A 27428-nucleotide genomic window follows, 5' to 3' on the forward strand; every position below is an offset into this window, starting at 1 on the left:
AAGCTTACCAGATGCTGAACTGGGGATTTAAAAAAAAAAAGGCAAAATGATAGTTCTGCCTTCAAGTTTACAATCTAATAGAGAGAGATTAAAAGCAGACAACTATGTACAGACAAACTATATAAAATATATATGGATGAAAGGCACTAGAGAGGAATTGTGGGAAAAGCTTTCTGTAGAAGGTGGGATGGGTTTCAGGTGGATCCCAAGTGATTGGAAGGCCTTCTCCCTTTCCCCATTCCCCCTCCTCTATCTCTAACTCCCAGCTCTTCCCATGCCTTTTTTTATCACAAGGGCTCAGTCCCTGGGACCTTGGAGATGTCTGCTTGTGGTTTTCCCCTGCTGCTGGGTGGTTTTCCTTTTTAGATTGGGTGTTCTAAGTCAGGACCTCTGGGTTCAGACTCAACACTAAGGCTGACCTAGGACAATGAACACTTTGCCCATGCAGGCTTCCTAAGCCACATTGATTCTGGTGAGGAAGGATTGCCCAGCTTGGTTTCAAATTCAACAACTTGTGTGCCTGGATGAGATGAGGTAATTTCTCTCTCCTATCACAAGGTTAGAGCAAGAAGTTTTAACCTGGGGTCTGTGGATATCATGGGGCCTGTGAACTTGGATTGGAAAAAAAATTACATCCTTATTATCACTAACTTTCAGTTTCCTTTGTCATCATATGTACTTTAGACCCTGGAGAAGGACTATATAGGCTTTACCACCCTGCCAAAGGGATCCACAACACAAGAAAAGTGTCCCTTGAGAAAAGGCAAAAAGAAAGGTAACTCGAGTTAGAAGTCACTTGTGTACTTCTTGAAATCAAGTATAGTAATCAAGTTAATGCCCATTGATTAGGAATGACTAAACAAACTGTGATAGATGAATTTATAAAGGATTATTACTGTGCTGGAAGAAACAATAAATATGATCAAATGCAAAGAAGTATGTTAAGACTTACACAAACTGATAAAGATTGAAGTAAGCAAAGCAGAGAAAATTATGTATCCCAGATACAACAATGGAAGTGGAAGGAATAACCACCACAAAATAATCAAAAGTGAATGTTACAAAATTACAGGACAAATATGGTCCCAAAGAAAACAGATTCCTCTTCCCACCTTACTCCTTTGTTAGAGGCAGGGATCCATGGATGTGGAACATTGTGTCAGATTTTATTGTTATTATTTTATAATGTATTGACTGGTTTTGTTGATTTTTCTCTTCCTTTTTAATTAAAAAAGAAATTTGGAAGTCCACAGAGGCAAGAGTGGAGCCCAGAATGAAAAGGAGAACCAATCAGAGAAAGGGACCATAAGGTAGGTTGTATTTCCTATATAAGAAGTTCAGGAATGAAGAAACTGTATAAAACCACCTGCTTACCCCTAAAAGGTCCAAATGACTTGTCTTCTGAAATCAGGAATGTCTTAGGGGAGCCACATTCTGATACTTCCACATCATGGGTTACCCAGGGTCGAGTGCTGGATTGGTACATTTGCCACTTGCTGGTTGTATGATCTTGGGTGGTCACTTACCCTTTTAAGCCTTAATTTATTTGTAAAATTGGGATAATCAAGTGCTACCTATTTTATAGGTTGTTGCAAGGATCAAATGAAATTGTATGTGTAGATACTTTTTATGATATTGGTTGCTACAATGTCTTCTAAAGACTGAGTATACTTTCTTTTTTTTAAAAAATAAAATGTATTTATGTCTTTTGTTTCTTATAATCATCATAGTTATCCCCTTATCCCTTCTCCTCCACCCCCCCCCCCCCGAAGGCCATCCCATATAACAAATAACAAATTTTTTAAAGAGGAAAAAAATCAGAACTGATTAATATATTGAAAAAAATCCAAAAACATGCAATACATAATACCTCCTACCTTCTCAGATGAGTTATGGGTATCTTCTCTTATCTTCTCATTTAAGTCATGCTGATTTTTATAATTTTTTTGGTGTGTAGTTCTTTCTATTTATATTATTGTGGTTATTATGTATATTTTTTTTGGCTCTGCTTACTTTACTCTGCATCAATTTATATAAATTGTTGCATCGTTCTCCGTATTCATCACAGGAGCAGCTAGGTGGTGCAGTGAATAAATAGAGCACCAGTGCAGGAGTCAGGAGGACCTGAGTTCAAATCTCACCTCAGACACTTGACACTCACTAGCTGTGTGACCTTGGGCAGGTCACTTAACTCCACTTACCTCATCCTGGCTCATCTCCAGTCATCCTGATGAGTATCTGGTCACCAGATTCAGATGGCTCTGAAGGAGAAGTGAGGCTGGTGACCTGCACAGCCCTCCCTCACTCAAAACAAAGTCAAGTGCAAGTCATGTCATTATTTCTCTGATGGTATGGTCTTCTTTGGCAACAAAGGATAAACACACACATGTATTCATCACATATATAATTTCTTACAGAGTCATAACATTCCATTAAATTTGTGTATTGCAATTTGATGTTTCTAATTCTTTGATCTTACAATAATCACTGCTATAAATATTTTGGTGTATATGGAGACTTCCTTCTTATTGATGACTTCCTCAGTCTATAAGCCCAGTAATGGAGTCCCTGGTTCAAAGGTTATGGAAATTTTAGTTACTATATTAGCATAATTCCAAATTGCTTTCCTAAATGATTGTGCTATCTTATGGCTCCAACAACAATATATTGGTGTGCCTATCATTCCACAACCCCTTCAACATTAACCATTGCCATTTTTTGTCATTTTTGCTGATTTGCAGGATATTGAATATGCTTTCTGGACGGTTGGTAAGGGGGTCAGCTTCCTTCCCTATTTTCTCAGGGCTGGATTGGAAGCACCAGAGCCTGAGGGCTGCATAGTTCAGGGGTCACAGGGCCAGATACCACAAATTGCAAACCAAGTTCATGAGATGGAGACCCAATGACTTCCACCTCTGTATATGCAAGCTTTAGCTTGGCTTTTCCTTGCCAGAGTCAAAGATGGAGATACTATCCACAAAAAAATAGGAAAGTTAGGAAGGAAGGCAGGTTTTAGGAAAAAGATGATGACTTTGGTTTTGAGGTTTTTGTAGGACATCCAGGTAGAGAAGCTCAAAATGCAGGATAAGAACAAAGGGAAGGTATCAGTCAAGAGATGGAGATATAAACTTGGGGGTCCTGATAGATGTGGCAGCTGAAACCATTGGGAATGAGTCAGATGGCAAAGTATAGAGTGAGAAGAAAAAAGTCCAGTGAACAAACTTTGGGGGAGGGAGATAGTCCCACTTAGAGGGTAAAAAGAGATAACTGAACTTTTGATTAAAGATGAGAGAAGAGGGACTAGTTTATGAGGCCAGATACTGAAACCAAGTAAAGTAGAAGTTCTATGTTCTTTTTGAGACCATGTTCTATTTGTGGAGGAAATATGGAGAGCCTGGAATTTTCTGGCCTACGCTGCCATCTTCTGAGAATCTTTCAACCTTTGAGAGAACTGTGTCTATAGAACGTTAGGAGCAGAGAAGACAGAGTACATAGAGTTAATAATAAGGGAAAAAAGGGAGGAAGGACCACTCCTTCAAAAAGTTTGGCATTGAAAAGAAGGAAAGCCATATTCATGGTGGGAGGGGATGGCAGAGTGTAGTGAATGTTGAAGTTACCAAGCATAATGACAAGAAATGAAATGTAGAGGAAAGTAAGACAGGGGTTGAATTCAAGGAAAGTGGAAGCATGTTGTCTGGATAGATAATGGTGAAATAGCAAAGTATCAAAACTTTGGAGAGGGTGGCATGACCATTTGGCAAAAACTTCAAAAGAGAAGTGGAGTGGTTGTGTTAAACTAATAGTCTGGAAGTTGAACTAGAGAGCAGGGAACATTGTCCACCCCCTTTCTCATTGAGATAAAAGGATTTGAAGGTGAATTCCTGAATGGAAGAAGGCAATGGAAAATGTGGTGTTTAGGTGAAATGCAGGTTTTAGTGGCACTAAGAAGATTGTGAAGGAGTGTTCCAGAGGGCCCTGTGGAAGGGAGCAGTGATGGAATTGGACAAAGGGTCTTCCTCTGAGCTCCAGTTCCAAACAAGCCAAATCCCCATCATATTCCCCTTGAGGACAGGAAGGGGCTTATACCAAGTGATGATAATGGATGAAGAAAGTAGTAGGCTCTGAGATAAGGGTTTGTTGTTGTTTTTTGAAGGGGACCAATGACATCATGTATGTGATGTACTGACTTGCTGGTGAATTGAATTTAAGTGAGACACAAAGCTTTATTGTCTCTTCTGAGTCATAGAAGTCCAGTGGCAAGACAAAAGCCAGGATGGCTTGCTATAGCCTGGAATATAGTGCACGACCTTGGCATCTTTGATGTCTGACCAAGCTCTAAGTGCTCCATAGTACCTGCTTCAGTCCCCTTTATGGCCACTGGAACAAACTGTTCTCATCTACTCATTCTGCCAAGAGAAATCTTTACATGCTTGTGGTAGACATCTCTCTAACTCACGAACAGGTCTGAGGCCTGTTGGTTATTGATCTTCAACCTGGTTTAGCCCATCCACTGAGATGGTTTATCAGGGTGTGGCCACTGAGTATGCTACAGCTTCTTGGAGTCACAGGTGAGAGTTGGGTGAGTCAGGTGGACACTAAAAGTGAATAAGTAGTCCTGAAAAAGGCTTGGCAAGTCCTCACACCAGAGGCACTAGGTTTCCTGAACACCTCATACACCCTAAGACAAGGGGTAGGTACATATTAGCAGCAGGGGAAGAGAAATAGAGGGTAAAGAGTACCTCTGGTTTGTTACTAGGGGAAGTTAGCTAGTGAATCTACCCCAGAATTCTGAGTAGAATGTGAGGGCTCTCTCAAAACTCCCTCCTTGTCCTCTTAAAGGGCCCATAACACTCAAGATGATTAGGCTTCCAGGACCTGGCTGATCAGGGCAAAAGCGGAAGGGCTCCTTGGTAGAGGCAGAAAGCCTCTGACAAACCCCTTATATTGTTACTTTATGGTCTCAGGTGTCCAAAGACTTATCCCTACTACAGTGGCTTAGGAATAGTTTGTGACAGTCTATTCACATATTTTGTAGAGATGAGCCTTTATAAAAATACTACTGTTGATGCCTCATTGTGGTATGCAGGGTGACCTTGGGTTTCCCAAGACTATGTCAGTGGATCACAAATGCTGGCAGGTTATTTCATGCTGGAGAAGCTTTGAGAATGGCCCTGGCAACAAATCGAGCCTGTTTTCTGAGAACCAGCCTAGCTAATTATGGAGAGATGAAGCTTTTTTGTCCATGCCAACCTATCAAGCAAAGAAAGAAAAACTGGCCCTCCATCCCATGTGGTTTTTTTCTGTTTCTTCAGTGATGAGGGCAGAAGGTGTGAAAAATAAAACTTGACTGTTGGTACTCAACTTGTGAGATTCTTGTTCAATGACTAACAAGTGAATGTATTGGTAGAGGAATCAATCTATCAATCTTGATGTTCTTGCTATAAGTGAAATCAATTGATGAAGGATAGCTCCTGGGTTCTCCTTGAAGAGGCAAAGGGAGTTGGAAGAGTGAGCTATGTGGCCCCTGTTATCCCAAGAGTATTGGTGAGAGTACCAAGAAAAAGAGGAAGAGGATGCTGAGTCACATAGTTGAAGAGGGGCCTCTAATACATCTAGTGGGCTCCCTCTCAACCTCCCCCAGACCTAGGACAAAAGTTCGGTAGGACAAGAATGAGAGCTGCTCGGGATGTGGAAACACGGATGGGTACAAATCTGCATTGTTGGAGAGAATTCCTAAACTGATGAGATCACAGATCTGTTGGAGCATTTGATTGTCACTATCCTCATTTAGGCAAGCATCCTCACATCCTCAAGTACAATCCCTCCCATTTTATGAAGAGAACTGAAGCACAGAGAGGTGACTCTCTGACTTGCCCAGAGTCACTCAGCTACTAAATGATTGGGGTAGGATTTGAACTCAGTTCTTCTTGACTGAGCTCATTGTTCTGTGATGCGTAGCTGTCTGTTAACTCTCTCCCAGGTCATAGCTAAGAAAAGTACTTGATCTGGTTTTCTTCTGATTTTCGAGGGGAGGGGAGAGAGAAAGGGAATAAGTATTTACATAGCACCTACTATATATACAAGATACTATGCTATATATTTTAAAAACTCATTTTATCCTCATAACTACCCTGCAAGATAGTTGGAGGTGTTATTATCCCCATTTTTAGGGTTGGGGAAACTGAGTCAGAGGTTAAGTGACTTGTCCAGAGTCATACAACTAGTACCAGAGGCTAGATTTAAATTCAGATCTTCCTAACTTCAGATTCAGAGCCATATCCACTGTGCCACTTAGCTACCTCAAATTAATGCTGTAATCTATAATATTCAGGTTGTGCATCTGGTTTTTAAAAAAAATTCCGGTCTTCTTAATTTGTTGATTCATTCATCCATTTGCCTTTCACTTTTTTGCTACTACAAAAAATGCTGCTATGTAGATTTTTGTATTTCCATATTTTATATTTTGTATTTCTGTCTTTGACCTCTTTGAAGTCTTATGCCCAATAGTGGTCACTGCGTATGTACAGTTTAGTGATTTCTTTTTCTAGTATAATTACAAATGGGCAGCTAGGTGGTGCAGTGGATAGAGCACCAGTGCAGGAGTCAGGAGGACCTGAGTTCAAATCTCACCTCAGACACTTGACACTCACTAGCTATGTGACCTTGGGCAAATCACTTAACCCCAATTGCCTCATCCTGGCTCATCTCCAGTCATCCTGATGAATATCTGGTCACTGGATTCAGATGGATCTGGAGGAGAAGTGAGGCTGATGACCTGCACAGCCGTCCCTCACTCAAATCAAAGTCAAGTGCAAGTCATGTCATTATTTCTCTGATGGCATGGTCTTCTTTGGCTACGAAGGACGAACACACCTTACTCCCCAATTACAAATTGTTTCCTAGAACAGCTAGAACAAATTGTTTCCTAGTTCACAGCCCTATTAACACCCATTAGTTTGCCTACCTTCCTTTGACATTTGCTATTTTTTGTCATCTTTGCCAATGCCATAGTTTTCAGCTTTCCTCCAATCCAGGTTGTCTTCCTATCATGTGGCTTCCATCATATCCATCCTACCTGCCCTCCTGCTAATGACTCAACCAACTGACAAGTATTTTGAGAGTTACTCTTTAGGGCTCCACCTTGTGCTAGGCACTGTGGTGGAACCTCATATAGTTGTATATTACATTGTATATGCTCCCTGCCTTCAGTGTTTTCATTCCAGATATGGATCTGAACTTCTGCTGCATATGTTATCTGTATCACATAATTTACCTAAGTCTATGTTCTCTGTTTTTAAGTAAACTTAATACAGTGACCAAGTCTGACAACACTCTGCCCATCCTTACAATGTACAACATTAAACTTCCTTCTTTTCATTTGTAATGTCACAGTTGGTATCTATATTACTCTTTGATTCTGCTTTGATTCTTTATCAATTCATACAAATTTTCCTGGGTTTCTCAGCTTGTCTATTTATCATTTTTTACTGTGCATTATTATTATACATGTCATGGTTTCTTTAGCCATTTTCCAAATGATGGGCACTCACATTGTTTCCACTTTTTTTGGTTATCACAAAAGTGCAGCTATTAATATTTTGGTACATATTAGGCTTTTATTTCTGTCTTGGGTACTTCTTAAAACATATAAACGAAATTTCTTGCTACATACTCCTCCTCTTAGCCTTGGCTCCTGCTTGGTTCTCTCTCTGGCTTCAGTCCCAGATCTTTAGCTTTAGAATACTGCTTGAAGCAGAATTTTGATATCTTACTTAAGAATTTGGGCTGGGAAATACTGTGATGGAGGATTGGGCAATGGGATGGATGGAGCTGGTATGGTGGAAAATATAATGTATCAAGTCTGAGGACCTGAGTTCATGAAGACCTGAGGACTCTAATTCTCCTCTGTGAAGCCTTTTCCCAAACTTCCAAAGTCATCCTTAGCTACTTCGATAGCACTAAGAAACATAGTCTTGTATGACCTAAGTGGCCCAGTGGATAGAGTGCTAGACCCTCACTACAAGACCCTTGAGAGTAGGGAGTATCTGTTACCTTTCTTTGTATTCTCCAATGCTTAGTACAGTGTCTGGAACACAGTACTCACTCGACTGAAGATGAGCTCAAATCCTGCCTCAGACACTTCCTAGCTGTGTTAACCTAGATAAGTCACTTAGTCTCTCTGTGCCTCTGTTTCTTGGTCTGTAAAATGGGGATCATAATAGTACCAATGTTACAGGGCTGTTATGAGAAACAAATGAGATAATATATATAAAACGCTTTACTAGGCTTCAAATACTATATATAATGTTGACATATTGTTTCAAGTCTATTTTCCTCAATGGACCCTACCTTTGTAGACCTTTCAATCTATTAAATCATGCAGTAAATATATTGGGACTGGCTGCTTCTTTCTTGAATAGGAGTTTTTAATCCTTCTTGTGCTATGGACTGCTTTGGAAGACTGGGAAGCCTATGGCTCCCTTCTCAAAATTAAGTTTTTAAATGTATAAAATAAAATACATATAATTACAAAGGAAATCAATTATATTCAAATTCAGTTGTCAAAATATTTTTTAGAGTCAAGTTCAGGGACCCCAAGTTAAGAGGCCCTACTGGAGGACTAATCCCTGACTACCTAGGATTAATGTTAAATGATGGTTTGGTTTAATGTTTGGCAAATTGTAGAAAAACAAGCCATACCCCCACGTGAGTGGAGAGAAAAAAATGAGCTATTGTCCCTTTGCCCCTTTACTTGATCTCGATTTCTGCTTGATCAGGTCAGGGTGAGCTGTATGCTACCCCTTGTTGTGCATAGGAAAGCACTTTTCTTGCCTCCCCTCACCCCCATCCTTTCAATATTCAGTATAGAGGGACTTCATTGGGGTTTATTCTTAAAGGGTTATAGGATCATATATATAGAACAGAAAGATACCTTAAAAGTCATCCAATCTAGTCCTCCTTCATTTTACAGATGAAAAAAGTGAAGCCAGAAGAGCTTAAGTGACTTGTCAGGGTCACACAGGTAATACTGGTCAGGTCCTCCTGACTTCAAATCTAGTATTCTACACATTATACCAAGACTGGATAAAGAATCCTTATTGTCACTCTGGAAATGAACAGCCATCTTCATTTGCCCGATTCAAGCAAGAAATAGGATTGGGTTTGATCTGAGGGGAATTCCAGAAAAGACACTGTCTAGTTAGCAATTTCCCTGGATGTTCCTCAGAGAGCAAGCTGTAGCTTGTGAATTTCCAGGTATTTCTCTGATCATCTTATCACTACCTATTTTAGCACAAACCCAGGAATGGTGCAAGCATCCTAGAGTCTGATGATGATGTTGTCTTTAGTGCCTGTCCTCTTCCCAGGGAATGAGACAGACTGAACTTGAAGAAAGCACAAGACTCTGGAAAGGAGTTTCCTAAGATGACATCTCCTTCACCTCATTTATAATACAGGCCCTAATAAAGCCTTTCATTTGTGGTGGAGTTCTGGGTGGCAGAGTTGAAGGCAGGAGGAAGATTGGACAGAAATTGAGCACGCAGCTCTTTTCCAGTCCTAAAATTCTATAATTCTATGAAATGTCTTCTCCACAGCTCCCTAAGCCTCTTTTCCAAAATGCTGTCAGCATTACCAGTTGGAAAATATTTTTCACCCTCCCTTTTGATTTCTTTTTTCCTTAAAAAATAAAAAAAACACAAGGAAAAAAAACAAAAACAAGCCATCTGGTGTCAGATTCTCTCCTGGCACTTTATAAAGGGTAGCACTAAAAATGTCCCTGGAAAAAAATAAAAGCCTAAGCCACACCAGTACTCACAGACATATCTTTCTCTCTCTTTCCCCCCTCCTCTTTTTTCTCTCCCCTTCTTTCTCTTTTTCTCCCCTCTTCTTTCCCTTAGCCTGCTGTCTTTTCCCTTTCCTCCTCTTTTCTTCCTGTTTTCTCTTCTCCCTTCTGTTCTCTCTCTCTCTCTCTCTCTCTCTCTCTCTCTCTCTCTCTCTCTCTCTCTCTCTCTCTCTCTCTCTCTCTCTCTCTCTCTCTCTCTCTCTCTCTCTCTCTCTCTCCTCTCTCTCTCTCTCCTCTACCTTACTGTCTCCGTGTCCCCCACCGACGTCACCTTGCCACTCAGTGTTGACTGTCTTGGGGGACACTAGCCTTATTTACTGTCCCCTGCTCTGCGGGTAACACACTCCTGACGCCAGCAGCCAGGGACTTTATCAGGGGACACTGTGTGCGTTGGACCCTGAGACTCGAAGCGAGGACGACTACATGGGTTTGCAGGAGAGACGGAGGGAAAGGAAACAGGAGGGGGACGGGCTGTTGACTACACTCGGGGCGTGCGTTCTGCCTGTTCCCAGCTTCCCTCTGGCTGCTGGGAGACGGCTCGGCCCGGGCGTCTCGCTGCCCGGAGAGGTTGTTTACATTTGGTCTACGTTTCCAACGAGTTGCCCCCCTCGCGGCCCCCTCCGCTCCGATCTAACCTCGGAGCCGTTTCCTCTCGCTGTTCCGTGGGCTCTGCATTCCTGAGCGTTGAGCAACAACTTTCCCTCCGACGCAGAGGGGATGGGGCCAGCGGGGGCGGGCTGGGCCGGGGCCCCTTTTAGGGGCTCTCTTGGGGAGCGTGGGGCTCCCGAGGCTGGACGAGGCGGAGCCTCCCCTGCATGAAGTCCTCCACCCGCAGCCCCCGCAAACACACCCACAAGCGCACATAACACACACAAATTTACACGATACACAGACACATGGACACGAGACAAACACGTACAGATTGTGCAGAAACATCTCTGATAGGCGGCCACAAAGGTCACAAATAAGACACAAACACAAAAACACACAAGATGTAGACACAGGAAGCACAAGATACACAAACACACACTCAGACCTACAAGATACACAAACCCTGTCTTCTTTGGCGGCTCCCTACCCCCACACCCGAATTGCACAAACTCAGATGGCTGGGCTTCGGTTTCTACAGAGACACTGTGCCCAGTGTTGGCTTCCTTTGGTCTGGGCCGGATTTTAGCTAGTGGAAGGGACTGGGACTGTATGTCCCTGGGGGCTGCAGAGCAAGGGCAGGGTCTGGGAGGCGCCCAATAGATCAAAGTCCTATCTGCTGGGAGTCCTGGAAGTCAGAGTGCTCCTTAGAGGGTTGTGCCCCTGCCTGGAGAGCTGTTTAGGGAAATGATTTGAGAGTCAGGGTAGGGGAGCCTTGGGTCTGGAGGCCACATGCGGCCCTCTGGTTCCTCAGGTGCGACCCTTTGACGGAATCCAAACGTCAGAACCTGTGAAGCTTGGATTTCGTCGACGGACCGCACCTGAGGATCACATGTGGCCTCGAGGTCGCAGGTTCCCCACCCCTAGTTTAAGACTGTTTTATATTGGGAGAAAACCCAGCGAGTGAGCCCCTCCATGGATGCTGAGTTTGTCTCTAACTTAGGCAGTCCCTGCACTGTCTATTCTCGAAACAGCCCAGAAAGGTTTGTTGATTTGATTGGAACATTTGCCTTTGGAGTTGGGGGAGACGGATGAACCTGTGAGTCATTCTTTCCCCAGAAGGAGGGAGGTAAAATATTACAAAGGATGGCAGTCTTTAGAGAACCCTAGTAGATACTCAACTTGCGACCTCAATACACTTATTATTTTTATGAAAAATTGATCACATTAGAGTAGAAATGTCAGAGTTGGAAGGGACTTTGTTGCCTTGTTGTAAGCTTTTAATGTCCATTGAATTGAATTCTTAGATTATAAGCCCTTTAAGGAGAGGGGCTGTGTCTTTCTCATCTTTGTATCTTTTCCCCATCTGTCTAGAATAGCACTTAGAGCTGAAGGGGATCTAAGATATCACCTGGTTTAGCTCCCTCATTTGACAGCTGAAGAAGCTAAGTCTTGGAGATGTTGAGTGATTTATTTGCCTAAATCTTAGGCCCTAAGGTCACCGACCTAGGAAGTGGGAGAGCCAGGAGACAGACTCCTGATTCTGTGCTCTTTCTAGCACAGTATACTGCTCTCTGGGAAAGAGGGCTGAAGAGGGTGGGGCACAGGAGGCAGCCAGCCTGTTCCCGAGACCAAAGGGCTTGTATTACTGTTTGTGCCTGGAGAAGCCAGTTTGGGAGGTGGGGAGGAGTAGGGTAGTTGATTTTACAGTTAAATGAGCTCTTTATCAGTGCAGCTGGACCATGGCTTTAGGGGGAAGGGACAGTCACAGGCACTTTTAAAGCATCTTTCATGTGGTAGTGAAGTGGATATAGAGTTCTGGGTCTGGAGTAAGGAAGACCTGAATTCAAAGTTGGCCTCACACTTAACTGGCTATGTGATCCTGGGCAAATCACTTAACCCTGTTTGCCTCAGTCTCCTCATCTATAAAATGAGCTGGAGAAGGAAATGGTAGACCATTCTGGTATGTTTGCCAAGAAAATCCCAAATAGGGCCATGACTAAACAACAAATGTGCCAGGCACCGAAGGACTTTACAAATATCATATTTTTTGATCCTTACAACAAACCTGTGAGGTAGGTGCCATTATGATCTCCATCTTACCATTGAAGACAGTGAGGCAGTATTTAAGTAACTTGCTCAGGGTCATATAGCTACTAAGTGTCTGAAGTGGATTTGAACTCAAGTTTTCCTGACTCTGGGACCATCTCACTCCTCTTGGTAGAGAGAAATAGCACTCCACAGTCATCCTAAGAGGACCCTTCACATGAAGATGTTAAGTGCATTATGATTCTCTGTCAATTCATGGTTGGAGGAGGGATATTGGAATGTCCACTGGACATTATAAAAAATATTTTTAAAAGTTTGAGTTCAATTGAATAGATGTTACATGACTGATTAAATAGACACATGACTGTTGTAGGAATATCCTATAAGGAAATATCCAACTTAGGAGTTGTTTTCTAGAAATTTCCAGAAATTGGTACACATTTTTTTTCATAAGGAGATTGTTAAATGCTATAATACATTCTCAGGCCAATTTTCAAAGGCCAGTTTGTCCCACGGGAGACCTGCATTAGGGGCAGCTAAGTGTTGTGGTAGATAGAATGCTGGATTTGGAGTAAGGAAAACCTGAGTTCAAATACTGTCTTAGGCACTAGCTGTGTGACTGTGGGAACATGAGTCAATATCGGCTTCAGTTTCCTCATCTGTAAAATGGGGGATAGTAATATCACCTACCTCCTTGGTTTGTTGTGAGGATAAAAAGAGATAATTTGTAAAGTGCTTTACAAACCTTCAAGCACTGTATAAAGGCTAACTATTGTTGTTACAGCATAACGCTAATAGTACCACAGTGATATTCCTTGTAATGCTTCTCTGGGAAAATGCATTCAGGGTTCCAGCTTGGGACTGTATTAATGCATATAGGCAAGCTGTAGTAGAACTTTTCCTACCCCTTGCACTTGTTGGCAGTTGGATGGGCAACACTCCCAGTGCCGAGCTCCAAGCAGTAGCATCTATACCCTGGACCAGGGTTAGGACTGAGGATTAGAGAGATGCAAGATATGGGTTTTAGGGCAGTTAGGGGAAGGAAGTGATGAGGAGTTGGGAAGGGATAGGGTTCCTCTCATCCTGGGTGAGTTCCTTTTCCACCATTTTTCTTTTTTTGCTTAGGCTCCAGGGGATTGGCTCATCAGTGTCTTTTTTTCCCACTCTTACCCAGTGCCTCTCCTGAAGCAGTGATCCTTCCCTGGGTCCAGCTGAAAAGTAAGTGAATAAAATCTCAGCTTCTTTTCCAAAGCACTTCTCTGCTAATGTGGGAGTAGCCACAGTGACTGGAAGCCTCCCTTCACATTCTGTCCTGTTCTTTCTTTTGTCAGATCTCTTAGGGGAAAAAAATAGCATATAGATAACGGCACAAGGAGCAAATTTAAGATTCTTTTACATTTCAGAGAAGATCCCTGGTCATAAGGTCAGAGAAGCAGAGGGCCTTTCCCCTCCCTTCTTTCCTTTCTTGTTTTCTCCTGTTTTCCTGTCCTTTCCTCTCCTCCTTCTGGATAGGCTATAGAGTAAAGTGAAAAGTGAAGAGACTGGGATTAGGAGCCATGTTGGAGAGTGCCTGGTAGTACCAGAGACTGCTACATTGATGGGGAAGGGAAGAAAAAGGAGAAAGGCAGGAAAATTTCAGTCATTCACATCTGGGATAGGAGAATCGTAACAGTAATGATAACTTGCATCGTATATTGGCCTTTAAGGTTTACAAAGTGATTTTCTAGAATCTAAAAATCTCCAGACAGACATCAGAAATCAACTAATCCAGTTCCTACTTGAGCAGGATTCCTTATAGTATCCCTGATAAATGCTTTCCTAACCTCCAATTTCTAACTTCCATCTAACCAGATGGAAGCATGGGGACATTACATTGGAGGAAATCATTCCATTTTTGGACAGCTCTAATTGTTGGGAAGACTTGGCTTACAGCAAACCTAGATCTGTGTCTATAACTTCCATTCCTACTTCTTCCTTCTTGGTTAAATAAAACAATTCTAACTGTTTTTGGACCCCCGTACCATGGTCTTCCAAAATCTCTTCTTCAGACTAGAGTTCCTTTTTGTTGTTGTTGAGTCCTGTAGGTCCTGTCTGATTCTTCCTGACCCCATTTGGGGTTCCATCAATTGAAGAACCACTCAGATACTTTACTCTGGATGCATTCTCATGTACCAAAGTGCTTCCTTAAATTTAATGTGACTTCCAGAACTGAGCACAATGCTAGTTTCTAGCTGAAGTCTGAGTACAGTGGAATCATCTGCTTTAATTAATCCAGATTAACGTGATTATATTTCAATTAATGTGGTTTAGTGACACTTTGGCTTTTTTTGACTGCCATATCCTATTTATATTTTAGGCATTTTTCATATGATTTGTTGTCTAACTATGCTTTCTTCATCCTGAATTTGTACAGTTGAGTTTTTGAACCCTTCATATTAAACAAATCAATTTAGATGCCACCCTGGTTCTAGTTATCAAGATATTTTTGAATTTCTATTCTTTTATCTAGTGCAGGAGTTCTTAGTTTGGAGTCCTGAGACCCCTAAGGGTCCATGGATAGACTTCCTGGGGTATGGGGTTGGGTAGGGGGAAGGAAGAGTCCATGAATTTGAGACGGGAAAAAATGATATCTTTATTTCAATCTGTTTTGGTTTTTTTTTTTTTTGGTAATCTTAAGTATTTTATTCTCTTCATTTAAAAATGTTATTCCAAGAAGAAGTCTATAGATTTCACCAGGTTGTTTGGCACAAAAAAAGGGTAAGAGCCCCTGATATTGTACTTATCCCTTTTCTCTTCATGCTATCCATAAATCTGATAATCTATGCCTTCAACTAAGACCTTGATAAAGAATACTGAACAGAAGAGAGTCTAAATCAGATCTCTGGGGTGGGCTGGGAATTGCATTAGCAGCCTCTCTTCAAGCTGACATACAGTTATATTAATCGACACTCTTTGGGATTAGTTGCTCAGCAAGTTTTGAATCGACTTCACTCCATATTTCTCATGAGCCTATTCTGAAAGGCTGTGTCAAATGCCTGGCTAAAATCTAAGTGCTCTGTCTATGTCACACCCCTGTCTAGATGCTCTGTTAAAAGGTGAGGAAGAGTCTGTAACCTCCTGGGGCTATTGTTTGGGACAGTTCTTCCCCAGCGGGATAGAAATATGGTCTTCCCAACTCAGGATCATTTTGTACAGTGACAATAGTTCAAAGAAGTACTTTACAAATTTATACATTTCAGTAAACGTAAATTGATGGTCTAATGATGTGCAAGGCGTTGTGGTAGGTGCTAGGGATAAGAATCTAAAAGGGAAAGGGTCCTTGCCTTCAAATAACTTAAATTCTATTAGGGAGATACAGAATTTAATGAGATTGGAAGCGAGGAAAAGGAACTTTGGTTTAGACAATTGGATAATTATCTCATTGAGCACCACTATTGGTAAAATTTTTAATCATCCTCCCCATATGTGTGTGACACTACTATCCCTCCCCCCACTTCCCATAGCTGAAGTAGTCACAGAAATAAAAGAGTAGATAAAGGAGTCAATGAGATGTTTGTGTGGAATGTTGCAGATTGGCCATTTCCAGGAGGATCAGAATCTTTCTACTTTCTGACTGGTTATCTCTTTGGATCATTCTACAACCATTGGCCTAGGCAGTCATCTACAGATTGTGAATGGAGCCATAGGGAAGTGGATTACCATTCCTTTGATTATTATTCCATGGCCAAGAGTCAATAAGCAGGTGCTGATGAGAAATGGTGCATGATGGCGGAGAAGATGGCAAGATGTTTACAAGGCCAAGGGAGAGGAACATGTGGGCTTCTAGGTCTTCAAGTGCAGACGTTTGACTAAATCCAAACTTCATAGAATAATTTGTTTGAATTCAGTCAAAGGGCTGCACTTGAGGACCCAGAGGGCCACATGTGGCCTTGAGGCCGAAGGTTCCCCACCCCTGGGCTAGGCCCTGGCATCCTGGTGATTTGGGATGAAGGATGGTCTGGGAGTCTGGGGCTGGCTAGATAAAGGGAACTGAGGTGAGGATAACTCACCCAAACTTTGATCCAGACACATCAACCCTCCACCCTGGGGATATACAAAAAATGAATGGATTAATTTGTGGGGGTGGGGGCAGGGGAGCATATTCTTAGTTAATTCTAGTAGGGTGGTCTGTTCCTAGCAGAGAGAGATAGATAGCAGTATGTAAGAGGGCAAGGTGTCTGTATAAGGTATCCTGATGAATGGCTGGATGGGATAAAGTAAATTTGGGCCTTTGACTTTCAAATGACTTTCACATCTCATTTAAACTTTCCTTGGGTCCCTATGTTTATCACCATTTTATATACAAGGAAAGAAGAAACTGAGGCATTCACTCAGTAATGCACTGACCTTGTTGGAAATATAATGACAGGAAGTTTATAATATGACAAGGGAGTTAAGATTGGCACATCAACAAATGGGCTAAAAGTTATTTATTTTTTAAAATTTTACTTTATTCTGAACTTAAGAAATAAAACAGGCATTTCTATGACAGTAGAATTAAAAAAAAAAGATTGTACATAAAACTGTAAATCTACTATATATAACTTGTTATTCTTTTAAAATATATAATAAAGTTATCTTGTAACTTTCTTCCCCCCCTCCCCTTTTTTCCTCCCTCTACTCCTTCCCCCATGGCTACCATTAAACATAATTATACACACACACATTTGTAAAATCTATTTACATACATACATCTATACATACTTCTTTTTATCAGTTCTTTCTCTGGATACAGATTAAAGTCTTCCTTCATATGTCCTTTGTAGTTAATTTGAGTGTTTATAATAGTCAAAATGACTTAGTCACTCAGAATTGTTCTTAAAACAATACAGTTGTTACTGTATTGGTTCTCATTTTGCTCTTCATTATTTCATGCAAATCTATTCAGGTTTTTCTAAGATCATTGAGATCATCATTTCTTATAGCACAGTGGTATTCCATCACAATTATACACCACAACTTGTTCAGTCATTCCTCAATTGAGAGGCACCCCCAAATGTCCAGATCTTTGCCACCACAAAGAGAGCTACTATAAATATTTTAGAACATGTAGGTTTTTTTCCTTTTTCTCAATCATCTTGGGATACAGACCTAGTAGTAGTATGTTGGGTCAAAGGATATAGGCAGTTTAGTAACTCTTTGAGCATATTCCAGATTGCTCTCCAAAATGGTTGGATCACTTCACAGTTCCACCAAATTGGGCTACAAATTAGACTATGAGAAAGCAGGAGTGCTAAAAGACACTACCAGTACTGGCCTGAGGCAGGAGATACCTTCTCCAACTAAGGAGTTCCAGCTCTGAGCTCATGATGGTGTTGAATCCTGGAGGAACCTGGTCTTTAAAGAAAGGGATCAGGCTCTTTCTCATTGCCCTTGACCTCACCTTCTATGTCTTCACACCTATGCCCTAGGGAAAAAATCACTTAAACTTAGATTTGGGGCATGTTCTAAGGTCTGCCTAGAAGAGAATTATCAGGTCCCTTCTAGAAAGATGCTCTTAGCAATTTGGAACTATGCCTAAAGGGCTGTAAAAATGTGCATACCCTTTGACCCAGCAACACCATTTCTAGAGTTGTACCCCAAACAGATCATAAAAATGGGAAAAGGACCCACACGAACAAAAATATTTATAGCAGCTCTTTTTGTGGTGGCCAAGAACTGGAAATCAAGGGAATGCCCATCAATTGGGGAATGGCTTAACCAATTGTGGTATATGAATATAATGGAATACTATTGTGCTAAAAGAAATGATGAATAGGAAGACTTCAGAGAGGCCTGGAAAGATTTACATGAACTGATGCTGAGTGAAGTGAGCAGAGACAGGAGAACTTTTTATACAGTAACAGCCACAGTGTTTGAGGACTGTTTTTGATAGACAGCCCTTCACATTCACAGAGATGGAAAATACCATCCACACCCAGAGAAAGAACTATGGAATCAGAATGCAGAATGAAGCAGGTTATTTTCTCCTTTGTTATATTTTGTTTTGTTTTTCTCATGGTTTTCCCCATTCATTTTAATTCTTCTCTGCCACATGACTAATGTGAAAATGTGTTTAATAGGAGTGTTTGTGTTGAACCCACATTAGATTGCATGCCATGTTGAGGAGGAGGAGAGAGAAAGGGAGAGAAAATATGGAACTTATTAGAAGTGATTGTTGAAAATGAAAACAAATAAATTAATAAATTTGGAAAAAAAAGAAAGATGCTCTTAGTGCAAGGTAGAACAGGTATAGGACAGCTATTTATTTTCTCCCCTCGAAAGAAATGCTCAGTACACAAAAAGCTCATCCCACATTGACAAAGACTTAAAATGTGATTCAGAAACTCTAATTATACTTTCCTAAGGAGCTGATACTTAAAACAACAAAACAAGAAAAGTACTGTGGGACTCCTAAATAACAATTTCACTTTCTCCTCACTTCTTCCCTTTCTGAACAGCTCCTTCAAAGTACAAAGCTTTGGGCAAGTCAGTGCATGGCTTGGGTTCATCTTCTTGGGAGTGGTTACCTTCTTTGAAAAGGGTATAGTTGCAGAAAAATTCTTGTGCTGCCAGTCCACTATAATTGAGGAAACCAGGAACTCCTAAATTTGGGGAAGACAGCCACTTCCCCATAGTCCATCTCTCATTATCACTGTTTGGTTATCAGTGATCAGAGAAAGAAACATAGAGTAGAACAGGACACTAGAGACTTGAGGTCTAGTCTATGCTCATCTAGACCAGTACAGATACTCTTTTGAAAAAATTGTCCCAAATTTTAATAAAAATTATTTTATTTCAGATCTGAATCCTCTCTCTTCCATCTCTCCTCCCCTCCCCCAACTAAGAAAACAAGAAAAACAAATTACAAAAACAAATTATCTATTACAAACATGTATAGTCAAAGAAAGCAAATTCCTGAATTTGGAAAGAAGGAAACAAGAGTGTATTAAGGACCTACTATGTGCCAGGAGCTTTATAAATATTATTTAATTTGATCCTCACAACTACCCTGGAAGGAAGATACTATTATTATCTCCATATGACAGTGGAGGAAACTCAAGACAGAGGTTAGGTTATTTGCTCAGGGTTACAGAGCTAGTAATGGTCTGACGGAAGACTTACACTCAGGTCTTCCTGACTCCAGGCCCATATCTCTATTTCCTGTGCCACTTAGGGGTCTCTATATGTCAAAAAAAAAAATCTCAGTCTCTATTCTGAGTTCATTATTTCTCCATCAGGATGTGGGTAGTGTATTCATCATAAGTGTTTTGAAATTGTAGTTAGTTGTGTTGACCCAGGTTCCTATGCCTTTCAAAGTTGTTTGTCTTTACAATGTTGTCATTATTGCATAAATTATTCTCTTGATTCTGCTCATCTGACTGCATCAATTCATATAAATCTTCTCAAGTTTTTCTGAAACTTGATCATTTTTTAGAATGCATGTACTCTTGATGCCATGAAGATGCCATAGCTTCAGTGGTAGGGAAAGAAACCTTCTAATTTTTCTCCATGAGGACTTCAAGAGTCTTATAGATTACCCACACACAAATGAGAAAAAGACTATTAGATTGCCTAGTTTTGAGCTGGACCGAGTAGGTGGCTCTTCCTGGCTTGGGGTCAATCATTTTTGATTGCACCTCCCCAGGATGGAAGGAGGGAGGTACCACTTCTCATCTGGCCTTCCTCAACTTTTCTAGCCATTGCTGGGGTAGCAGTGGAACACTCTGGTTCAGCCTACCTATCATCCCTCCTTTTTGCTGTGGGACCAGTCTATCTTCTCTTTCTGTCATACAATTTTTTGATGGCATCCTTTACTCTTGTTCTTTTTGGAGGTCCTCATTAGTGATGTGTTGAGCCTTGTAATTTATGTTTGATGATGGAACAAAATGAGACACTTATAGGCCATTCAACAGTTAACAAAAGATATACTTGGCCATGGCAGGAGAACAATTTTCAATAAGGATAGGCATTGATGAGGTAGGTCTTAAGTTGATTTAAGTGAGGGAAGCTCTCTTGCCCTAATTGACTGCCTAGCCTCTCTTGTTGTTCAGTCATTTCATTTGTGTCCAACTCTTTGTGACCCCATTTGGGTTTTCTTGGCAAAGATCTGGAGTGGTTTGCCATTTCCTTCTCTAGATTATTTTACAGATGAGAAAACTGAGGCACATCGGGTTGTGACTTGTCCAGGGTCACATAGCTAGTGTCTGAGGCCAAATTTGAACTCAGGTCCTCCTGACTCTAGGCCTAGCACTCTCTCCATTGTGCCACCTACTTGCCATCCTTACGTGCCACCTACCATGCCACCCAATGCTTTGTATCTCTTTTGATCTATAATCTGCCACTTTGTCCATAGAGAGGCAGGAGACATGAGTTTTCATATAATTTCTGACTTCTTGGGTCTTGACAGTCTGTCTACCTATGGTCAACTCTTACCTGTGACCCTTGTCAGCATGTCTTTATACCTTTAGGACTTCTATGACTTCAGGCTCAATGACTCTTTTCCTCATTGTCTACCTGCCCCACGTATTCCTGCACTGGCTCTTTACTTTTTTTTTTGGCATTACCCTACCTCCTTGATGTTACATCACAATTACACAGTTAGAAATGACAGAGATCTTAAAGATCACCTTGTCCAAGTTGCTCATTTTTTTTTGTTTTAATTAATATTGATATGCTTTATCTTTATATTGTCTTCATTTCATAATACATCCTCCCCACAAAGCCATCCCTTGTAACAAGGAATGAAAAAGTAGAGAAAAGAAAAGAAGATTAGAAAAATTAACCAACATACCAACAACTTTCCACATCTATAGTTTCCTACCTTTGAAAAGAAGAGAGAGAGATACATTTTCTCAACTAATCTTCTGGGCCCAAGCTTGGTCATTATAATTCCACTATAATTTCATGATAATTCCAATTCCATTTCCATTTCCTTTGGGAATTCTTGACCTTTTTTTGTGTCATGGAACACTTTGGTAATCTGGTGAAACCTATGGACCCCTTCTCAGAATAATGTTTTTAACTGCCTAAAATAAAATATACAGTGTTAAAAAGAAAACTGATTACATTGAAATGCATTTATCAAAATATCTAAAAACAAGTTCATGGATCCCTGGTTAAGAATCCCTAACATTGTTGCAGTTATTGTATATGTTGCTTTCCTGGTTCTGCTTACTTCCCACTGTATCAGTTCATGTAATGTTCTTCCCATTACAGTTCTTCCCATGTTTAGCTCCTTGATTTACAGATAAGGTCCAGAGAAAGGATGGGAAATGCCCAAAGTCACATTGCAAATTTGTGATGGATTCGATTCTAGGTCTCTTGTAGTTCATTATGCTTTTTATGATACCCTGTTGCCTTCCTAAAAGGGATATCTTCTTCATGTTGGGAGCATTATTATTAATTAGGAGGCTGTGATTTTGGTGAATTCCTATCCACTTGGGTCTTTCTTCGGAAGCTTTCTAGTTACAGAGGCTTCCTGCTCAAACCCTCCCCACCCCCATCTCCCATCTCCAATCTCCAATCCTAACCCTCCTTCCATCTCTAGGAGTTACTGATTCCTGGTTGTCTCCAGCCTATAATGAATCAGAGGTGGTAATATGCATGTACCAGCCACAAAATGCAGGGATATTTCAGGCCTGATGGGCCTATTTCTGGCAGCTGTAGAATTAAAGTGTTAGTCTTTGGGCTGCAGCTGCTACTAGGAACCTTCAGAGATGGGTTTTTTTCCCTTTCCAAAGATGTGAATAAAGCTCCCAGCCCTTCAACTCAGCTCATTGGGGCTATTTATCCTGCTGCTGCCCTTGTTGTACCTTTGAATTTGAAATTTTAGAGCATTCAGAAGGAAACCCAGCAGGAAGTGCAAAGCATACCAAACACCCTGATGACAGGGATGGGGTGGAATAGTGTCCTGGTTTCTGTCTCAGAGTCTTCATTTCGGTTCTGGGAACATGAAGCCACTCAGGAATGCTCCTTTGCCAGGAGTGTTTCCTCTAAAATATTTCTACTCTCTACCCTTGTGCGTTATGGTAGCACAGGGAGGAGGCCTGGAGAACTTTTATCTTTGGCTAATCCACTTACTATGGGACCTTGGGCAAGTCACTTAACCTAGTTGAGTCTCAGTTTCCTCATTCAAAAAATAAAGGAGTTAGACTAGATGATCCCTGAAGTCCTTTCTGACTTGAAGTCCATCACCTTATTCCTCCTCCTGAGAAAGATCTAAAAGCATTTTTGATCTCTGCTAGGACCTCATTGCTGATACTGAGATTACCTCTTCCTTCTCAATCCCTCCCCTGCTTTTCTTTAAGAGATGATGAAATCTCTGTCCCCCTTCACCACTTAATGAAGACCATCGAAGCCATTTTGACTCTGTTCTCATAGATTTAAAACTGGAAGGGACCTTAGTACAATCTGGTACAATCCTTTATTTGAGCAAACTGAGGTCAGAGAGTTAAATGGGTCACATGGTTATCGAATGCAAAAGTCACATGCATATCAAGTGCAAAGCTGTCCTCAACTTCTAAACCCGCAACTTTTTTCCATTGTACCATCATCATTCCACAAAACAAACATTTTCAGTAACTTCATCTCTTGGTGGCTCTTCTCCCTACCATGGCTAACCCCTTCACCTGTGCATTCTGAACGTCATTCCACCCATCATTTTTATTCTCCTTATATTTTCAATATCTCTCCCTGTGCTTTGGCTTCTTGCTTTCTAGCTGCAAAAAAAAGCAACCCCCCAAAACCTCAGATTTCCCCTAACCTTCCCTCAAAGAGTTTGCAAACTCATAGGGGAGATAAAAGATAAACACAAACGAAATTAAAAACAGAGTCAAGAATGTAAGCAATGCTTAACAAAATAAACTGCTCAGCAACTTCAGAAGAAGGGGAGGGAGCAAATCAAATTTAATTTATTTTTTAAAATTTAAAATGAAAAATTTTAAAGCTTTAGGTTTTTAAATGTTTCATTGAATATGAAAGGAACAAAACTTCCCTGTTTGTCTGTGTCCCCTTCTGAACTCTCTTCTGCTCTCTTCTGTGTAATTTTCAGTGTTTTATGGATGCTCTTTCTTCTCTTGTATTATTATTTTTTGCATCACTCCAATACCCTCTCTCTTTTTAAAAAATTAATTAATTTGTTTGTTTTTAGTTTTCAACAATTGCTTCCGTAAGTTTTAAATTTTCTCTCCCTCCCTCTTTTGTGTCTCCCCGAGATGACTTGCAATCTTACATGGATTCTGCACTCACATTCTTATTAAACACATTTTCACATTAGTCATGTTGCACAGAAGAATTAAAATGAATGGGAGAACCCATGAGAAAAACCAAACCAAACCAAAACATAGTCTGCTTCATTTTGCATTCTGATTCCATAGTTCTTTCTCTGGATGTGGATGGCATTTTGACTCGAGTCCTTTGGGAATGTTTTTAGGTCCTTATATTGCTGCGAAGGGCTAAGTATATCAGAAATAGTCCTCACACACTGTGGCTGTTACTGTATATAATGTTCTTCTGGCTCTTCTCACTTTACTCAGCATCAGTTCATATTTTTCTGAAGTCTGACTGTTTGTCATTTGTTTAGTATAATAGTATTCCATTGCATTCTTATACCATACCTTGTTCACCTATTCCCCAATTGATGGGCATTCCCCCCATGTCCAGTTCTTGGCTACCACAAAAAGAGCTGCTATAAATATTTTTGTATATGTGAGACCTTTTCCCATTAAAAAAAAATCAATTTATTTGTTGTCAGTTTTCTACAATCACTTTCATAAGTCTTAGATTTTCTTGCCCTCCCTCCCCACTCTCTACCCAAGAGGACATGCAGTCTTATATGATTTCTACACCTACATTCTTATTAACCACATTTTCACATTAGTCATGTTGCAGAGAAGAATTAAAATGAATGGGAGAAACCATGAGGAAAGCCAAACCAAAACAAAACATAACACAAGAGAAAATATTCTTCTTCATTCTGCATTTTGATTCCATAGTTCTTTCTCTGGATGTGGATGACATTTTGCCCCAAGAGTCCTTTGGAAATATTTTAGATCCTTGCATTGCTATGAAAGGCTAAGCCTACCAGAAACAGTCCTCACCCACTGTGGCTTTTACTGTGTACAATATTCTCCTGGTACTGCTCATTTCACTCAGCATCAGTTTATATAAGGTTTTTCCAGGTTTTTCTGAAGTGTGCCTGTTCATCATTTCTTATAACACAATAGTGTTTTATTACATTTATATACCACACCTTGTTCAGCCATTCCCCAACTGATGGGCATTCCTTTGATTTCCAGTTCCAGTTTCCACAAAGAGAGCTGCTATAAATATTTTTGTACATGTGGGTCCTTTCCCCATTTTTATGATTTCTTTGGGATACTGCCCTAGAAGTGATATTGTTGGGTCAAAGGGTATGCACATTTTTCTAGCCCTTTCGGCATAGTTCCAAATTTCTTTCCAGAATGGGTGGATCAGCTCACAGCTCCACCAACAATGATTTAGTGTTCCAACTCTCCCACATCTTCTCCAACATTTATCATCTTCCTGTTTTGTCATGTTAGCCAACCTGATAGGTACCTCAGAGTTGTTTTGATTTGTGTCTCTCTAATCAATAGTGATTTAGAACATTTTTTCATGTGACTATAGATAACTTTAATTTCTTCCTCTAAAAACTGTCCATATCCATTGACCATTTATCAACTGGTGAATGACTTAAATTCTTGTAAATTTGACTCAGTTTTTTATATATTTTAGAAATGAGGCCTTTATCACTTATAGTTGTAAAAATTCTTTCCCAGTTTTCTGCTTCCCTCCTAATAGTGGTTGCATTGGTTTTGTTTGTGCAAAAACTTTTCAACTTAATGTTATCAAAATTATCCATTTTGCACTTCATAATGTTCTCTATCCCTTGTTTGGCCATAAATTTCTTCATTCTCCATAAATCTGACAAATACACTATCCCTTACTCCCCTAATTTGTTTATAGTATCAGTCTTTATACCTAGATCATGTACCCATTTGGACTTTATTCTGGTGTACCATATCAGGCATTGGTCTATGCCCAGTTTCCGCTACACTATTATCCAGTTTTACCCACACTCTTTCTCCCATCACTCTCTACCTATGTGAAAGAGAAATTCTCCTTTTTAAACAAATAAATATAGTCAAACAAAATAGATTCACATGGTGGCTGTGCCTGAAAATATATGTCTTATTCTGTACCTCTAGTCTATCTCTTCTCTGCCAAGAAGTCAGAAATTTGCTTCACCCTCAGTCTTCTGAAGCTGTGATTGGTCTCAGCACTGACCTGAATTCTCAAGTCTCTTCAAGTTATTTTCCTTTACATTATTGTAGTTATTGTATAAATTGTTCTCATATCACTCTGTATCAGTTTATATAAGTTGTTTCTGGTTTCTGTGAATATATCTCTTTTGTCATTTCTTATGGTACTGTACCATTCCATTCCATTCATATCTAACAATAAGACCTGCTTCTGGGCCCAAGAGACAGAGGTTCTGCTCCTTACTGCTCTTCACTAAGGGGCCTCTCTCAGTTCAGGACCCATGTATGTAGGTAGTCTGGACCAGCCTTTATCCCTGGGGGTGGCTTCTGGTGAGAGGTGCCATGATCCTAAGTATCCTCATTCAGTCTAGCTGGACGCTACACAATTTCTTTTCTTGAGTAGTCACCTACTGGGAGATGTCCCTGTCCCCTACCATGGGACTGCTGGCTCCCTACTATGGGAGTGCTGGCTTCAGACATTTCAAGGACCCCATCTCCTTGGACAGTAGCCTTCTGGGGACTGGTTTCATCCCCTGCAAGAGCTCCACCAGGCCAGGGCTAAGTTATCCTTCTGGCTTGACACATTCCCTCTCAGAGAACTCTATAGGCTTCTAGCTATCTCCTTGTGCAATCTCAGAAGGGAGTGGAAGAGCTTACTGCTATCTCCTTTGTATTTATTGACCATTGCTTCACCTGGAAGCAACTTAATTTAAATTAATTAAATATTAAATTAAATAGATTAGATAAAATTAAATTTATGTTGAAATCTTTTGTTTTTATATTGCCTAAGTCCATCCCCCACATTTCTCCCCCTCCCTCTCTAGAAGATACCTATAAACAAAGAATTTTTTAAACAAGGAAAGAAGACAAAAATCAGCAAAGTCAATACCTATCTGTTTACCTAAATTTTATAATATATGCAATATTCCACAATCATAAGCCTCCCACCTCTGCAATGGAGTATGGTGGGAGTATTTTCTCATATTTCTCCTTCAGGGGAAGCTTGTTCTCTGTAATTTTGCAACGTTGATTTTCAATTGTTATTTTGTTCTTTGCGTTTTCATTGTTGTCATTGAATACCTTGTTTCTAGGTTCTACTTCACTTTATATCAGTTCATGTAAACCTTTCCATGCTTCTTTGTATCCATAATATTCTTTGTTTTCCACAGCACAGTAATAATACCTTCATAATTTATTTAGACATAGCAAATCAATGGATATCTACTTTGTTTTCAGTTCTTTGCTACTACAAGAAGCATCTGGTATCCTTTTTAAAGTCTTTACTAGGGTAACTGGACTTGCCTAGGTTCTTACAGGTTGCCTACTTAACCAGAAATCCCCTGGGGAACTCTTATTATCGCACTCGTTCCCAACTTGGAAAGTTTCAGTTCTTTTTCATTGATGAACCCATCTATCAAACTAAGAATACTTTAAGTCCTGGCTGCCATATGTCATGGATGTAAGGAGTGGGTGATACTGGTCCAAGGCAAAAAATATATATGATAATTCTTTATAGAACTCCAGGGCACCCTCTGTTACAAGGTATATCATTTTTAAAGTTCTACCTTCTGAGGTTACTGTATTTGAATGGATGTGGGTGCTGAAGAGCCAGTTTGGTAGTGTTGAGAATGCCAATGGAATCTATGTCA

At 40.5% G+C, this 27428-nt stretch overlaps 1 protein-coding gene across 1 annotated transcript in view; it reads left to right on the plus strand.

Moving 5' to 3' along the window:
- The first annotated feature begins 10647 nt into the window (after positions 1 to 10647).
- Positions 10648 to 27428, plus strand: part of ATP23 (ATP23 metallopeptidase and ATP synthase assembly factor homolog) — a 132992-nt gene continuing 116211 nt past the window's right edge. The window contains exons 1-2 of the mRNA XM_072655230.1: positions 10648 to 11472; positions 13604 to 13696. The gene's annotated coding sequence lies outside the window, so the exon portion shown is untranslated. The remainder of the gene's footprint in view (positions 11473 to 13603; positions 13697 to 27428) is intronic.

The sequence above is a fragment of the Notamacropus eugenii genome, chromosome 3 (genome assembly GCF_028372415.1).
Source record: "Notamacropus eugenii isolate mMacEug1 chromosome 3, mMacEug1.pri_v2, whole genome shotgun sequence".
NCBI classification, from domain to species: Eukaryota; Metazoa; Chordata; class Mammalia; order Diprotodontia; family Macropodidae; genus Notamacropus; species Notamacropus eugenii.